We start from the raw sequence: 16,006 nt of genomic DNA on the forward strand, positions 1-16,006 counted from the left end.
TTTCTTATTCTGTCTGTCCATTTCACACGTTCCATTCTTCTCTACATCCACATTTCAAGTGCTTCTAGTCGCTTGTCTTCACTTCGTCGTAATGTCCATGTTTCTGCTCCATACAATACTACACTTCACACAACGCGCTTCATTAATCTCTTCCTTAGTTCTTTAACCAGAAGTCTACGTAGAAGATGATCCCTTTTCTATTAAAAGCTTCCTTTGCCATTGCTATCCTCTTTTTGACTTCCTGGCTGCAGCTCATGTTACTGTTTATAGCTAGTAGACCCCAAATATTTCAAGCTGTCTACTTGCTGTACTGCCTCATTTAGAATTCATAAGGTTACTTTCTTTACTTTTCTTCCGATAATCATGGTCTTCGTCTTGTTTGCATTTATCTTCATCCCATACTGCTCACAGCTGTCATTTAGCTCCAGTAGCATATTCCTTAGTATCATCTTCTCTTCTGCTAACGACGCCATATCATCAGCAAATCTTATGCACTTTATTCTTCTTCCTCCTGCTATTACCCTTCCCATGTTCTGAAAACAATTCTTCATTTAATCCTCCAAATAAAGGACATCCTTGACGAACTCCTCTCTCTATTTCGCTTCTTTCTGACATTTCTTCTCCTATCCTAACTTTGACTCGTTGTTTCATATAAAGATTCCTGAACAGCCTCCTCTCTTTCCAATCGACACTAATTTTATTTATTTATTTATTTTATTGGGTTATTTTACGAAGCTGTATCAACATCTCAGGTTATTTAGAGTCTGAGTGAAATGAAGGTGATAATGCCGGTGAAATGAATCCGGGGTCCAGCACCGAAAGTTACCCAGCATTTGCTCCTATTAGGTTGAGGGAAAACCCCGGAAAAAAAACCTCAACCAGTAACTTGTCCCGACCGGAATTCGAACCAATTTTATTTATGATTCCCATCAGTTTATTCCAATCCACTCTGTCAAACGCCTTTTCTAAGTCCACAAATATTATATACACATTTCTTTATTTTTCTTTAGGTCTTTTTCGTCGATTGTTCGTAGCAGCCCAATTGCATCTCTAGTACCTTTTCCCTTCCTAAGTCAAACTGCCCTTCTAGAAGAAGGTAACTAGTGTCGGAATAATAATATGCGTTACAAGAACGGTATGTTGAAGTTTTCATGTTCGAGGAAAAGTTTGAAAAACCGAAACGTAGTTGAGCTTTTTTAATTTCCGAGAATTGAAAGAAAACATACCGCTCGTGTATCGTACATTATTTTCTGCGAAGATCGTTTATTACATACCTGAAAGAGGAATTTCTAATTAGTTGCAATGAAATCTCCATCTTGGTTTCTGTTCAATGACGGCAAATTTGAAAAACAAAAATATCTATCTTCAACATTGTTGCTTTAAAATGTTTTCTGTGTTTACTACACTCCAGCAGGCCGTGAAATACGTCTGTATTTTTTTTCCCCCAGTCTATAAATGCGAACTTAAAACAAACGGTAAGGTTAGGTAATGATTTATTTTTCATTTTAATATTATAACAATATTATTTATATAACATATTGCAGTAATAACATCGGCAAGTTTGTTGATTTTTTCACGGCTTCCTTAAAGTTACTTGCATCACGAATGCAGTAACTTTAGTGGAGTTGTAGAGTTTACTTAATTTTTGCAAATATTTAAAAACAATAATTAACAGTGCAATTTAGGTGAAATTGCAGTGGTAAGTTTCCAATTTATAATTATTACTATATTGAACGTCTCTAAAAATAATATGTTAAAAGCCTAAAGCAGTAAAATCAATATGTCACTTAAGCGGTAAGAAGAGAGAAATTGTTATGCGTGTTAGGTTGGGAATACTGAATGTGGAATTTTAAACTTTCCGCGGATTGGTTTTGTGCGGAAACCAAGCAAATACGCACGATCTCGCACAAATGTAATTCTCATTGGTCTGATGAAAAGCAGTCAGCTGGTCAGTTTTCTGGTTCTGTTTCTTGGTCTTACGCATTTAGACTTTGACTCTATTGGCCTATTGTACAGCATAAACAAGAGCACTCCAAACTACAAGTGTTGACTACGCAAGGTTCGCCCAGTATCCAGTTTGAGAGCAGGCAACATCGCTTGCCTCTGCCCTGAACCAATCCTCTTCGCGCTTCACCAGTCGGCGATCGGAGAATAGTAGTCAGCAGAGTGCTGCATTGAAGTTAAATCGCTCGCTTGAACTCGGTCGAGTGTAGCACCCTCGAGTGAGATACGATCGGTCGTAATACGCTCGTAATAAATAAAAGCACAGTACAAGGTCATCTCACCGACATGTGTTATCTTGTATGGAAGGCGACAGATAAGATACACATATGTTTTGCTCACATGGTAAAAATAAGGCTTTATTTTCTGCGTTTATGACAAACGTTTAATGGAACAGTCAATGGAACGTACCAAAACAGGAACATGAAGTTATAAATAAAGTAGTATGAAAAACTTCGATATACAGTTATTATTACTAATTAATAATTATTCAATATTTGATTTACCACATATAATATGATAGGTCCATACATAGTGTTCCGCCTATATACTGCGACAATGTAGAAACGTTTTACAAAATATTATTGATATAGCAGTAGATTAATAACAATAGAGACTTTTCGCACCACTCTTCTGTGCTAAACGATAAACGTTATATTGCGTGAAGTGATGACGTGTCAATGACGTAGTTAGATTAACGGAATTACTCCACGAGATAGTTTTCGCGCCACGTAAGCAGTGTTTTATTCTTCGGATATATTCGGAAACGTTCGCTCTCCATGACCTTCACTTGTTCGTTCGCTCTCCATGGCCGTCATTTGTTATTTCGATACTGCAATCAGCTGTTACATATACTCTATTTCAAGTTGCTTCTTCTGTACGTAAATCATGGAGGATTTATTAACCATCGCTTTATTGGATGATCTAAAAGATTTTGAAGATATTATATTATTAGTCCTAGGAAAAAAGAGAGAAGTTGCAGTATTAAGATCGATACAATTTCCACGTATTAACCTAGACAGTTTCTCGAGTGAAGAATGCCTACAACATTTCCGATTTGAGAAACATGACTTGCATCAACTAGTAAATCTTTTGAATATACCAGCTACTTTAAAACTCGCAGATCGCAGCTTATCAGGTAGGTCTAATTACAAATACCATAATACATATATTTTCTTATGATAATTTTTAAAGACGATCTCAAGATTTTAATTATTACACTTTTTCATCCAGGACTGGAAGGCCTCTGCATTTTTCTCCGGCGCCTTGCCTACCCTAATAGACTGACCGATCTAGAGCGGATTTTTGGCTTATCCGCCCCTTACATTTCAATGGTATGCAAGCACGTAATGCACATTGTTCATGAGAAGGCAGTTTTCTTACTAACTAATTTAAGGAATGTAAGGTGGCTTACCAGGACAAAATTGAGATTCTATTCTAATGCTATCGGTTCACATAATGTGCCAATAGAAAATTGTTGGGGTTTTATTGATGGTACAGCAAGACCAATCTGCAGACCATCTGTGAACCAAGAAGAATATTTTTCTGGTCACAAGCGTGTGCATTGTGTGAAATATCAGTCCACAGTTTGTCCAGATGGTATGACAATAAGCTTGAAAGGGCCGTTTCCTGGAAGAATGCATGATGCAGGGATACTCCGTCGCTCTAACTTCTATAGTGAACTTAAAGAATGTGTTACCTTCCCTGATGGTGAAAGGTTTGTCTTATATGGGGATTCTGCATACCCTATAAGGGAACTCCTCTTAAAGCCTTTTACTGGTAATAATCTAACTCCACAACAAATACATTTTAATAGTGCCATGAGTACTGTGAGACAAGCAGTAGAGTGGGGATTTGGTAAAGTAATTAGGGAGTTTGCATTTCTTGATTTTAAGAAAAATAAAAAAATTAATCTTCAAGAATTAGAGAAAATGTACTTCACAGCTGTTCTCATGACCAAATGTCACACATGTTTGTATGGCAGCCAAACTGGACATTACTTTAACATTTCCCCACCTACATTAAGGGAATATTTGTCGCAGTAAGAATATATATTTGAAATAATTAAATGTACATAAGTAGTAACCAATAACGTTTACAATTAAAATAATGAATATTTTATAAGAAAACTTGCTTGTATTCAATTCTTGTTAATTGAACTGCACTTACAGAAAAGTTTAAGTGTAGGCTAAAATAATAATTGAGACTAAATATTGCCAAATTTCCAGATCTAAGTTTCCTCTGTTTATTTTAAAATTATTAAAATTAAATTAGGTCTACATAATGAAAGAAGAACTAAGTAATGGTTTTGTGAATTGAACTAAGTGAATATTAATCTCTTTTCACTGTGAAGAAGTCAAATTCGGAATGATTTTGTTATGTGAATTGGGAATTAAATTGCAACCTGAAAACAAATACTTAGGCCTATGCAGCAAGAACTGATAAATGCCTATTACTAAACATAAATTGTATTATTAAGAAAAAAGTAAGTAATTAGGTATGAAGTGAAATGTGAAGTTAAATGTATATATCAAAACAAGTTAAATAAAAAGTAGGCCTATTTATTTTGTGAAAGTAGGATGTAGGCCTATGGTATATTGGACTTAAGTTTGATCATTTATTTCAAAGAAGATTAATAATTTTCTCCATCATAGCTTGTTGTTTTCTTTCCATTTCAATCCTATGCAATCTTTCCTGCTTCTCTAACTCAAAATTCTCCCTCTCCAGCTGTTGTTGTTGCTCCCTCCATGCCACTTCATCTTTTTGTTTTTTCTCCATGAATTTCATAATATCTGAACTAAGCTGACCTCCCTTCCTCTTTCGGCTTCTGTAAATATACAAACACACATGCAGTCCACACAATTATAGTGAATATAATATGGGCCTATTCAAAATATCTTGCTGTTATAATAAATTGAATCATAAAAACTTATTACAATAATCCGAACACAGCAATTTACTGTAACAGATTCTGATACATACTGTATGTGAAATATCTTACATATGCAGACAGAATATTATAATTATTTACCTTTGAGTTGTTACTTCAACAGAATTTTCAGAGGTCTCCTGGAGAGGTAGGCTTATATCAGAAGAAGCCTCTGATATTTCTGTTGGACTGGAAGATATGGAAGTGGAGGGCATGGTAACCTGAAAATTTGACAGAGCAAGATCCCTTTCTTCCACACCTTTCTGTCTAGCATTAATTATTGGATCACCCTTCGTTGACTTCCCAGTAAAAATCTCTCGCCATGTCTGTGATCTGTTGCAGAAGTTGCTCTTTTTCCCCGTACTGCTCTTCGGTACCAGATCTAAAATACAGATTTTAAAAACAGTTGTTTAAGCTTAGTTATCATGTAAACAGATATATATATATATATATATATATATATATATATATATATATATATATTATACATACATATATATAATATATATATTTGGATTTATTATTTTGAAATTACAGAAAGACACTCCGATTTTATTTGTAGATTCTTGAAAACAGTAATGTAGGCCTAAAATTTTCCCTGCTGTCGATTGGCCCTGTTAGCAGGAAACAGTGCATCACTTTCGCACAATCATGTTTCACTAATCTTTTCTCTTTTCACATTTCATTAACTTATAAATAGAATATTATATAGACCTACTTACTTCCTTAGATTTGCTTTGTCTTCTTTCTTCCACAACTGCACAAGGTGTTGCACGTGGTCTTTCATTATACGAAGTCAGAAGTCCTTTCCCGTTCCTTCCCGAATTTTATTATGAATGTCACTCCACCTACTGCTGTCTTCGTAAAGATTAACTGCTAACACTTCCCGAAGAAGACAGATATCATCGCTAATTGTAAATCTGAGTCGTGTAGCCATTATTGCAAATTTTATTTCATTAACACACTCGCGTTATTGATCACGTTATTTGTGCACAAATAACCACACCGGGTCGCTCGGATAAGCGCAACGTTATCAAGGCTCTGACACGTATTATCTTCTGATTGGATGTGAGATTAATGACGTCACAATAACGTTTAACGCGGACTTCTCAGTAGGGTGCGAAAAGTCTCTAATATTAGTACAGAGATAACGTCACAGAAAATATAATAAAACGAATTATCATGCTGCACAACTGTTACAGACGCAAAAATTGATACACTAATTATTATTATTATTATTATTATTATTATTATTATTATTATTATTATTACTAGAAAACTTGATACAGTTCTTGCATTATCGTGATTGTGTTCTCCGTTTATAAAAATTACATTTATATCCAATAACATCTATCAGATGTAGTAAAAACAAAATCACTCCTGTGTGGAGGGGGAACATTTACCTACAACATTTATATTACATTTTAAAGCAAGTTTTATAGTTGTACTATGGAGAGGTTAGTTTAACACTGCAAAGTTTTGAAATGATAAACATCTATGATGTTATTACACAGTTCATCACTGTAGCTAGAACGAATGTCTAACGCTCGGCTTATACCGTTCGAGGATTTATCGCTCGCGACAATTTTACCCATCATGCATGTGCGCTACCTATCGGATTATGCTATGAACTACTTGGCGCTCGAGCGAAAACATCCGATGCAGACCTCTGGTATTCAGTGCTGGTGGAAGGGTGATAAGTAGAAATGATGTTGATACCTAAACTGAGAAAGCGGGAGAACTACGAGAAAGGCCCAGGGACTCGAACCCGAACCGCCTGCGTGACAGGCTGACGATAAGAACTACACATCCCGCAGAAGAACTTGCCACTTTTACCAGTATGCCTTTGGGAAAGCTAAACCCAATTCAACGAAGTTTACATTCATAAAATTCATAAATTTATTAACACACATTTTTAAATAACTTCCAATGAGAAACAGATAATATCAATGGTAATGAAAGGACTCCTTTGTTCCTCTGCCGGGTTTTCTCTTGCAATTATAAATTCATTGTCGAACGAGAGAAACTCTTGTCACGTACTGTCCGTTCAATGGTTAACACCCTTGCCGCTAAAAGATTTCTTCACATAACCTGTGACTTGTGGGGCCTTGAACTCCATAACCACATACAAAAAAAAAAAATGCAAATTAAAGTTCTAACCTTCAGCCACGTGCGATAAGATTTCTTGCAATAGTCAAGGTCAAATATTTATGAGGCAAGCGTCTGGATTTTAATAATGTAAATATTGTAAACCAATCTTTTATTGATATTTTATGACTTACGCGTTATTAAAACCGTAAAAAGTGGTCATATAATTGCAATGAAGAAAATACGATAGAAAACAATATTCGACATTAAACCAAACAAGAAATTGGTTTTAAAATTGCGACTTAACAAACAGACTGAATTGAACAATTCAATAATACCCGATCAATTCTCAGTCATTTCAGTTGTCATGGATGTTACATTATTACTATTTTAAAACTCTATATATTGAAAATGAAATTACTTTTGTCAAATTTTATTATTGAAATCAATATACAAGATCATTATCATTTTACAGAAAAAAGTTGTTTGAATAAAATTTTTTATTATTGCAGAAAATAAAAAAAAAAATGTTCCGTCATGGATGTTACAAGATTTGTGAACTCACGTTACACCTTATTAACAAAAAGTGTAAAACTCAGGTCTCTGCCTCAAGCAAAGAAAGATTCGTTTTCATAGTGTCCATGTGAAAGCTATGCAAATCTCATGGCATCCAATTAGTTCACAAAAACATAATCGGTAAATATTTTGTAGCTGTTTCTTTCACGTCACGGATGTTAAACATATTATGTCAATAATGTTGCAGATGAGTTAATGTCCTTCATTTTTCCAGTTTCAAAACAACTGTGACATTTCTAAGTTAAAATATTCACTTTAACTATAAGATTGCTAATTTTATTAACCCAAACTACACACCTTATTAACAAAAAGTGTAAAACTCAGGTCTCTGCCTCAAGCAAAGAAAGATTCATTCTCATAGTGTCCATGTGAAAGCTATGCAAATCTCATGGCATCCAATTAGTTCACAAAAACATAATCGGTAAATATTTTGTAGCTGTTTCTTTCACGTCACGGATGTTAAACATATTATGTCAATAATGTTGCAGATGAGTTAATGTCCTTCATTTTTCCAGTTTCAAAACAACTGTGACATTTCTAAGTTAAAATATTCACTTTAACTATAAGATTGCTAATTTTATTAACCCAAACTACACACCTTATTAACAAAAAGTGTAAAACTCAGGTCTCTGCCTCAAGCAAAGAAAGATTCATTCTCATAGTGTCCATGTGAAAGCTATGCAAATCTCATGGCATCCAATTAGTTCACAAAAACATAATCGGTAAATATTTTGTAGCTGTTTCTTTCACGTCACGGATGTTAAACATATTATGTCAATAATGTTGCAGATGAGTTAATGTCCTTCATTTTTCCAGTTTCAAAACAACTGTGACATTTCTAAGTTAAAATATTCACTTTAACTATAAGATTGCTAATTTTATTAACCCAAACTACTTAAAATAAGTGGCAGGAAGAATATAGTACAGAGTAAAAGTTCCTTGATCCTGGATCTCTGGAATTAACAGTGCCGACTCTCAAAATATTTCAGCAATAGCTCCTTGAAAAACATACATTAACAGCTGGTTTCTGTATGAATAAGTGCTGCAAATTTTAGGGAAACAAAAGTACCCATTATCTAGCCAAGACCACTTAGATTCAATGCCCATAAAACTTGTAAAATATTTTCTTTTTGAAAATAGAACATTAGAATATTTAAATTTAGAGCCTTAATCTATGTCTTACACTAATAATAAACATTTCTGAAAAATATATTTTCATTGGAATTCCCAGTTTGCCTGGAATGGCTGTTCTTCAATTAAATACACTAGATGAAAAAAAAAATAAAATAAAAAACACCGCAAATTATGCACTAATCGATTTTAGATGCAGCAGATAAAAATGCCTGAAGCATGAAGAAAATAAGCAGAAAAAGGGCTACAAGTTTACAGCAAGTATTAGGAATTATTAAAAAAATAAACCCAACTTCTCGGAAATTTATGACTTGTATGTCTATTTTAGGATCCCAAATCTTCTGACGCATAAAAACTGGATGTTAGATTTTAGCTGGGCCAAAACGCACATGCATAACTACGGCAATGACCTAGCGGATCTCTTAGCAAAGGAAGCTGCTAATGGCACAGTTCGCTACAAGCAGATCTCGAAAAGCTCACTAACGTGAGTTAGAAGACAAGAGAACAGCAAATTGGCAAAGAAAGACGGAGAAACGACTAAATATCCGGTATTGTGCTGTCATGGTAACCAGCGTATAGAAGAGTGTCCACTGACAGTTAAAGTTCCCGCTTTCCGAGCGGGGGACAATTTGTGTACCTATACTAGGCACGCTAGTTCATCGTATCAACAAATGTACGTGGGCAAGGATCTCGCAATTGGTTGTACAACAAAGTACATCAGTGCGCAATTAGAAAAGTAGTCCCTCTTTATAAATGTTTTTTTTTTATTTGCAATACTGCGGTTTACAAGTATTAAACAAAAACTTCGTTACTAATTTATATTGCAACAATACAAGGGGCAATCAATAAGTTCCCGGACTGTTCTGAATGTAAGCTACACACAGGACAAAAGAAACGGAAAAGTTATCTAGAATCAGACAAACGCCTGGAATCTATGCTAAAAGCTTCACTTTAAAGTCAGAGTAGTAGTTTAGCGATATGGCGTTTATGGAGAGATTCCAGGAAAAATGACATGTATGCACAAAATCACGTGTAGAAGTTCAGTTCTTAAAGACAATCTAACGCTGTTTGATAAATTGATTCAACAGGCATGGAAGCAATAATCTTCAGTGAAATTAAAAATTATGGTTTATTTAACGACGCTCGCAACTGCAGAGGTTATATCAGCGTTGCGGTATGCCGGAATTTTGTCCCGCAGGAGCTTTTTTACATGCCAGTAAATCTACTGACACGAGCCTGTCGCATTTAAGGATATATGTATGTAAACGATCACAAATATTATCAGAAAATGAAGGCTCCGAATTTCTAAAATTTTATAAGAAAATGAACTCACAATTGGACAAAAATTACAAGGTGCCACAAGAAGAATTATTAGAACTTAAATATCTGATAAAAGTATAAAAAAGTTACTAATAATATTTTTCAAACCAGTTTTATCAGAGTATGAAAAAAAAAATTCTGCAGTTACATCATTTGGTAACTATAACATTGTTATGGCCTCTCTAACATCTTTAATATTTTCCCTGCATGTAATAAACACTTATTTCTGAAAAGTAGACTACTCTCAGATATGTAGAGTTGTTTATTTTAATACAATTAATTTTTTATTCGTTTTATATCAAATATATTAAAATTTACATAATGTTTTGTGACCTAATTTTTCTATTTTCAAAGAAATGGGCATTATTATAGTCTACCTTTTGCATAAGTTCATGTTAAATCAGTGTACAAAATTTCAGAATTCTATCTCTAATGTTGTGGAGTTATGAAATAATATGTGTGAAAATTTTAAAAATTTGGAAAATTTAATTTAAAGTAAAAAGTGAATTCTTAAAAATATTATTAGTAATCTGTTTATACTTTTATCAGATATTTAAATTCTAATAAGTCTTGTTGTGGTACCTTGTAATTTTTATCCAATTGTGAGTTCATTTCCTTATAAAATTTTAGAAATTCAGAGCCTGCATTTTCTGATAATAATTGTGGTCGTTCACGTACATGCACTCTTAAACACACTTAAATCGACCTGGGCCGGGAACGAACCCGCAACCTCGAATAAAGAAGGCTAGCGCTATACCAACTGCGCTACCCAGGCCGACCACTCGCATGTATGTTTAACGGTACAATAAATACAAGTGCTGTTCGGCAATATATTGATTGCACCTTGCATATACAATTATTTTCATTGCGATAAAAAGTAGAGCGCACTGATACAAAAGACGGAAAAGTGGTACACTGCGGTCGGATTAAAGTATAGGCTACAATATGGCAGTGTGAAGTAATAGTAGGATTAACGTAATATTCTATATTGAAACACCTTTCAGATAGAGAACGACTTGATTTTGAATTACGTCATCGTCATATTAAATTACGTACATCATAAACTCCTTCAGAATCTGAATCCCTGATATGAAAACCCGATATGCTAACCATTCTGCCAATGTCCGTTATAATTACTTCTCATAAAACCCAATTCTAAAGCTAACATGGCGTTTAAGGGTATATGTACGTGAAATTTCTAAGAAGAAAAAGAACTCACAAGTGGACAAAAATTACCATAACAAGACTTACTAGAATTTAAAAAGCTGATAAAACTATAAAAAATACCAATAATAATTTTTAAAAGCCAGTTTTATCAGAATATGAAAAAAATGTATACAGTTATATAATTTGGTAATCAAAATATATTGTTAGGGTATCTCTGACATCTTTATTTTTTTTACCGCATGTAATAAATATTTATGTCTAAGAAGTGGATTATTCTCAGACATGTGAACTTTTCAATTTTAATACAATTAATTTGTTATGAGTCATATATAAGATATAGCAAAATTTACATCATGTTTTGTGACCTATTTTTTTTTCAGAAGATAGGGCATTATTTTAGTTTACGATCTGCATAAATGGATGTGAAATCAGTGTGCAAAATTTCAGCATTCTATCTCTAATGATTGTGAAGTTATTAAATAATATGTGTGGAAAAATTGCAACTTTTGGGAAATTTAGCTGACCTGTATTGCGTTACAACATGTCCATTTAAATAGCACAAATAAATAAACTATAGTATATCAATGGATTCGGAAAACGCTGTGTACTTTTTATACAAAAGAAAAACAAAAACAATTATATATATATATATATATATTAATGTATAGTAGTGGCAAGAAAAAAGTCGGACCGACCCTTGTAGCTGATTTCAAAGCCTTGTTCACTCCAGAGCACGATAGACTGGTAACTAAGACTTTCGTGGTTCGAATCCTGCCTGAGAACAAAACTTTTTTTTTGTTCTTTATTCAAATTTATTCCCAATACTTTTCGATTGCTGGTTAAATTTTTGTTCTGGGAATAATAAGTTAATTAAGTAGTAAAATATCGCTGAAATCGAAAAGTATTGGGAATAAATTTGAATAAGGAATAAAAAAAAAGCTTCCTTCCCAGGCAGGATTCGAACCACGAAAGTCTTAGTTACCAGTCTATGTGCTCTGGAGTGAACAAGGCTCTGAAATCAGGGGCCTGTTTCACAATGTTTACAAGCTTTGTAAATTGTAAACTTTGCTTGTAAATTGTAAACTTCTGTTTCACAATCTTTTTTTGTAATGTTGAACTTTACAAAGGAAATCAAATCTTTACAAATTAAATTTTGCTCACTTTACAAGTATTCTGTTTCAAAATGAAGGGTAATTTTACAAACGTGTAAACTTTACTTGTAAAATTAGTAATTTTTTTACAATACTTCTGAGATGGTAAAGTTTGATATTGCAACAAATTATGAATAAACACAATAAAGAAATACTTATTAAATTAATTGTTGAGTAACTGGATAATATTCAGAATTAAACTAACGCAGTTTTGATGTTATTAAGGACTTCTAATGACACAGACGAAGATATTGAATTTAGGTCTAATCAAACGAAGACGTAGCCTATACGTAAAATTTTTCGGTCAAGAATTAATAACACGTTCGTACCATTGTATAAATTTAATTAAAGGTTTCGAATGAGTCCCGCGCTATACTTCAGAATACCGCGTAAGTATTTATATAGGCCTACGAAGACTGTATTTAATAAATACTCTCACTTAATAAAGAAGTTCCCTACACCAAAAATAAATAATACAGTAATGCAATAGCGACGCTACTTACGCGGTATTCTGAAGTCGTTTCGAGTCCCGTTTCGCTGGAATCTCTCCTACAAGATATGGGACATCACATCCAACATCCAAAAGAGAAAAGTGATGCCCTAACCTCAAAGCGAGAACTGTATTATTTTGCATTGGTTGCATAGTATCTGTCAGTTCCGTGGGTTAGCAGATAAGCACGGAATGTCTAAGATATCAGTGTGCAAAAGTGCCCACAGGGTAGTTGATGTTGTTAAAAGAGTTAAATTCGGGACAGGTTTTTGATCACCAAAATGTTATTTACTATAGCACAGAATTTTTATGCTGCTGCTGCTGGGATCACTAATGTTTGTGAGGTTATGGACGCAACATTAATAAATACTGATGGATCAACACAAAAAATGAACCTGATTTTGTAGTCAGACATCGTAATTATTTTATCAATTGCATATTTGTACGTGGACTAAATCTGTTATTTACTTATTTGACTGAATTTGGTGCTAACTTTGGTCATTTAAGTAATAGACGTATTGGTATACTCGACCAATCACATCACATGAAACTCCATTGTCGCCAATATATAAAAATCTAAATACTCTTAATGTTCTTTAACAATCAAATGATTAGGGAAAACACGGAAATTTTACTTGAAGCAAGTAGAGCGATCGGTTTGGAAGTAAATCCCGAAAAGACAAAGTATATGATTATGTCTCGTGACCAGAATATTGTACGAAATGGAAATATAAAAATTGGAGATTTATCCTTCGAAGAGGTGGAAAAATTCAAATATCTTGGAGCAACAGTAACAAATATAAATGACACTCGGGAGGAAATTAAACGCAGAATAAATATGGGAAATGCGTGTTATTATTCGGTTGAGAAGCTCTTATCATCCAGTCTGCTGTCCAAAAATCTGAAAGTTAGAATTTATAAAACAGTTATATTACCGGTTGTCCTGTATGGTTGTGAAACTTGGACTCTCACTCTGAGAGAGGAACATAGGTTCAGGCTGTTTGAGAATAAGGTGCTTAGGAAAATATTTGGGGCTAAGCGGGATGAAGTTACAGGAGAATGGAGAAAGTTACACAACACAGAACTGCACGCATTGTATTCTTCACCTGACATAATTAGGAACATTAAATCCAGACGTTTGAGATGGGCAGGGCATGTAGCACGTATGGGCGAATCCAGAAATGCATATAGAGTGTTAGTTGGGAGACCGGAGGGAAAAAGACCTTTAGGGAGGCCGAGACGTAGATGGGAGGATAATATTAAAATGGATTTGAGGGAGGTGGGGTATGATGATAGAGACTGGATTAATCTTGCACAGGATAGGGACCGCTGGCGGGCTTATGTGAGGGCGGCAATGAACCTTCGGGTTCCTTAAAAGCCATTTGTAAGTAAGTAAGTTCTTTAACAATACTTTATATTTTCTGTTGGTGAAATATGAATCAGCAAGCTTAGAATAATCTATTTTAGTACAAAATATAAACATATGTATCGATAGTAGTAAAAATACAGCGACTTTAGCTCTGCTCCTTAGCGATTTTTGTAAACTGTCGTTGGCGATATTGTGTAACCAATAATGCGTATTTGTAAATTTCTTTAGCTGATTTTGTATAGTTCGTCAGACTTTACAAACTAATAAAATAGCATTGTGAAACACAATTTATAAGCATTTCTAATCTTTTACTTGTTATTTGTAAATTATTAATTTGTAATTTGTACGGATTATGAAACGGGCCCCAGCTACAAGGGTCGGTCCGGTTTTTTTTTTTTTTTTTTGCCACTACTGTACATATATCCTTAAAACAGTTAACAGAACTCTGTTGGACATTTCAACAGTCTATTTCAAAAAGAGAAACATCAAAGCGTCTCCTATAATCCTTTACAACGATGGAAATTCGAGCGGCCTCGCTCTGCTTTCTTACTGATTGAGCACGACAGTACAAAGTACACGCAGTCACGATCAGACAGCATTTATCAAACCTGAGTATCATGCTCTATGGTAAACAAGCGTGTGTACAACAGAACACATTAGTCCAGTATGACAAAACATCCATCATAGCTCCAGGAGCTCCGTCTGTCACTCAGCTTAATAAGAGGGCATCACCCCATGCTATTGATTGAGCACTAGAACTGTCCACATTAGTCTGTCACGGCACTAACGAGAACAAGCTAGCTTCGTGAGGAAAATCTCTTCGTTTTCAAGACTATCCACTCAACAATGACCTTTTTCTTCTTCTTGAATCGGTTTCTATGCTCATGGCACGTGTGGCATAGATACTTCAAGCACCTCGTGGCTACGTCACCATTAAGCAGCGTTTAATATGCATAAAGCTGAAGCTAAATTTAGTATCAGAACAACACAGAGTTTCTATATGTTTCACTTATTTTGAGTGCTACATTCAGACCTTTTATCCCGGGGGGGATTTATATCATAACGGTGGGAGGAGGGGGATGAAATCGACAGCAAAAGAAACAATTCAGATCTTACCTAACAATAGAGGCAGTCTAGGTGAAAGGGAACGTAGAAAAATGGAGTGAATTAAAGAAATTCGTTTAGAATATTTAAGTACATATAACATATCTTACTCGTGGGTTTTAGTTCGAACTTAGGGTTAAGATACAAATTAGATTTAGGCCTACTTTAAATGTTATTTAGAGTGATCGTGCTTCATTTAATTTAGGATGCTCCTTGTTATTATTGTTATTATTATTATTTTTATTATTTTTAATGAATTTATTAGTAGGCCGATCTATTGAACCCTTATTTAGGGCGGCTTTTGTTAATACAAATTTATTATTATTGTTATTATTATTATTATTATTATTATTATTATTATTATTATTATTAGTAATAATAATACTAAACTGCCCCCCATTGAGAGTAGCCCATATGGACTTAGTACATCCTCAAAAAATTATTATACATATGTAAACATAGATACTAAATTTTAAAGAAGGGAAACGAAGAAAAGGGCGTGAAAAATTACAATTGTTATTAATGTGGCACCATGTGATTAATTAGGATTTGGCAGGATTTTTAACACAATTAGCACAATGTCATCCCTCAGAGATGTTGGCAGAGCAAACTGCCGTCGAAATTCTTCGAAAAAAGCTGGTATAGTCCCTCGGGCACCTATGAGCAAGCCGAATACCTCA

The 16,006-nt window shown here is 34.1% G+C and overlaps 2 long non-coding RNA genes across 2 annotated transcripts in view; one reads left to right on the forward strand and one right to left on the reverse strand.

The window, feature by feature from the left end:
* Positions 1-16,006, reverse strand: part of LOC138702021 (uncharacterized) — a 248,757-nt gene that overhangs the window by 111,405 nt on the left and 121,346 nt on the right. The gene's annotated exons all lie outside the window — the stretch shown is intronic.
* Positions 2,678-4,603, forward strand: LOC138702326 (uncharacterized). The gene is made up of 2 exons (XR_011332838.1): positions 2,678-3,139; positions 3,235-4,603. It is a non-coding gene; the product is annotated as an uncharacterized lncRNA (long non-coding RNA).

This window comes from Periplaneta americana, chromosome 6, assembly GCF_040183065.1.
Source record: "Periplaneta americana isolate PAMFEO1 chromosome 6, P.americana_PAMFEO1_priV1, whole genome shotgun sequence".
Taxonomy (NCBI): Eukaryota; Metazoa; Arthropoda; class Insecta; order Blattodea; family Blattidae; genus Periplaneta; species Periplaneta americana.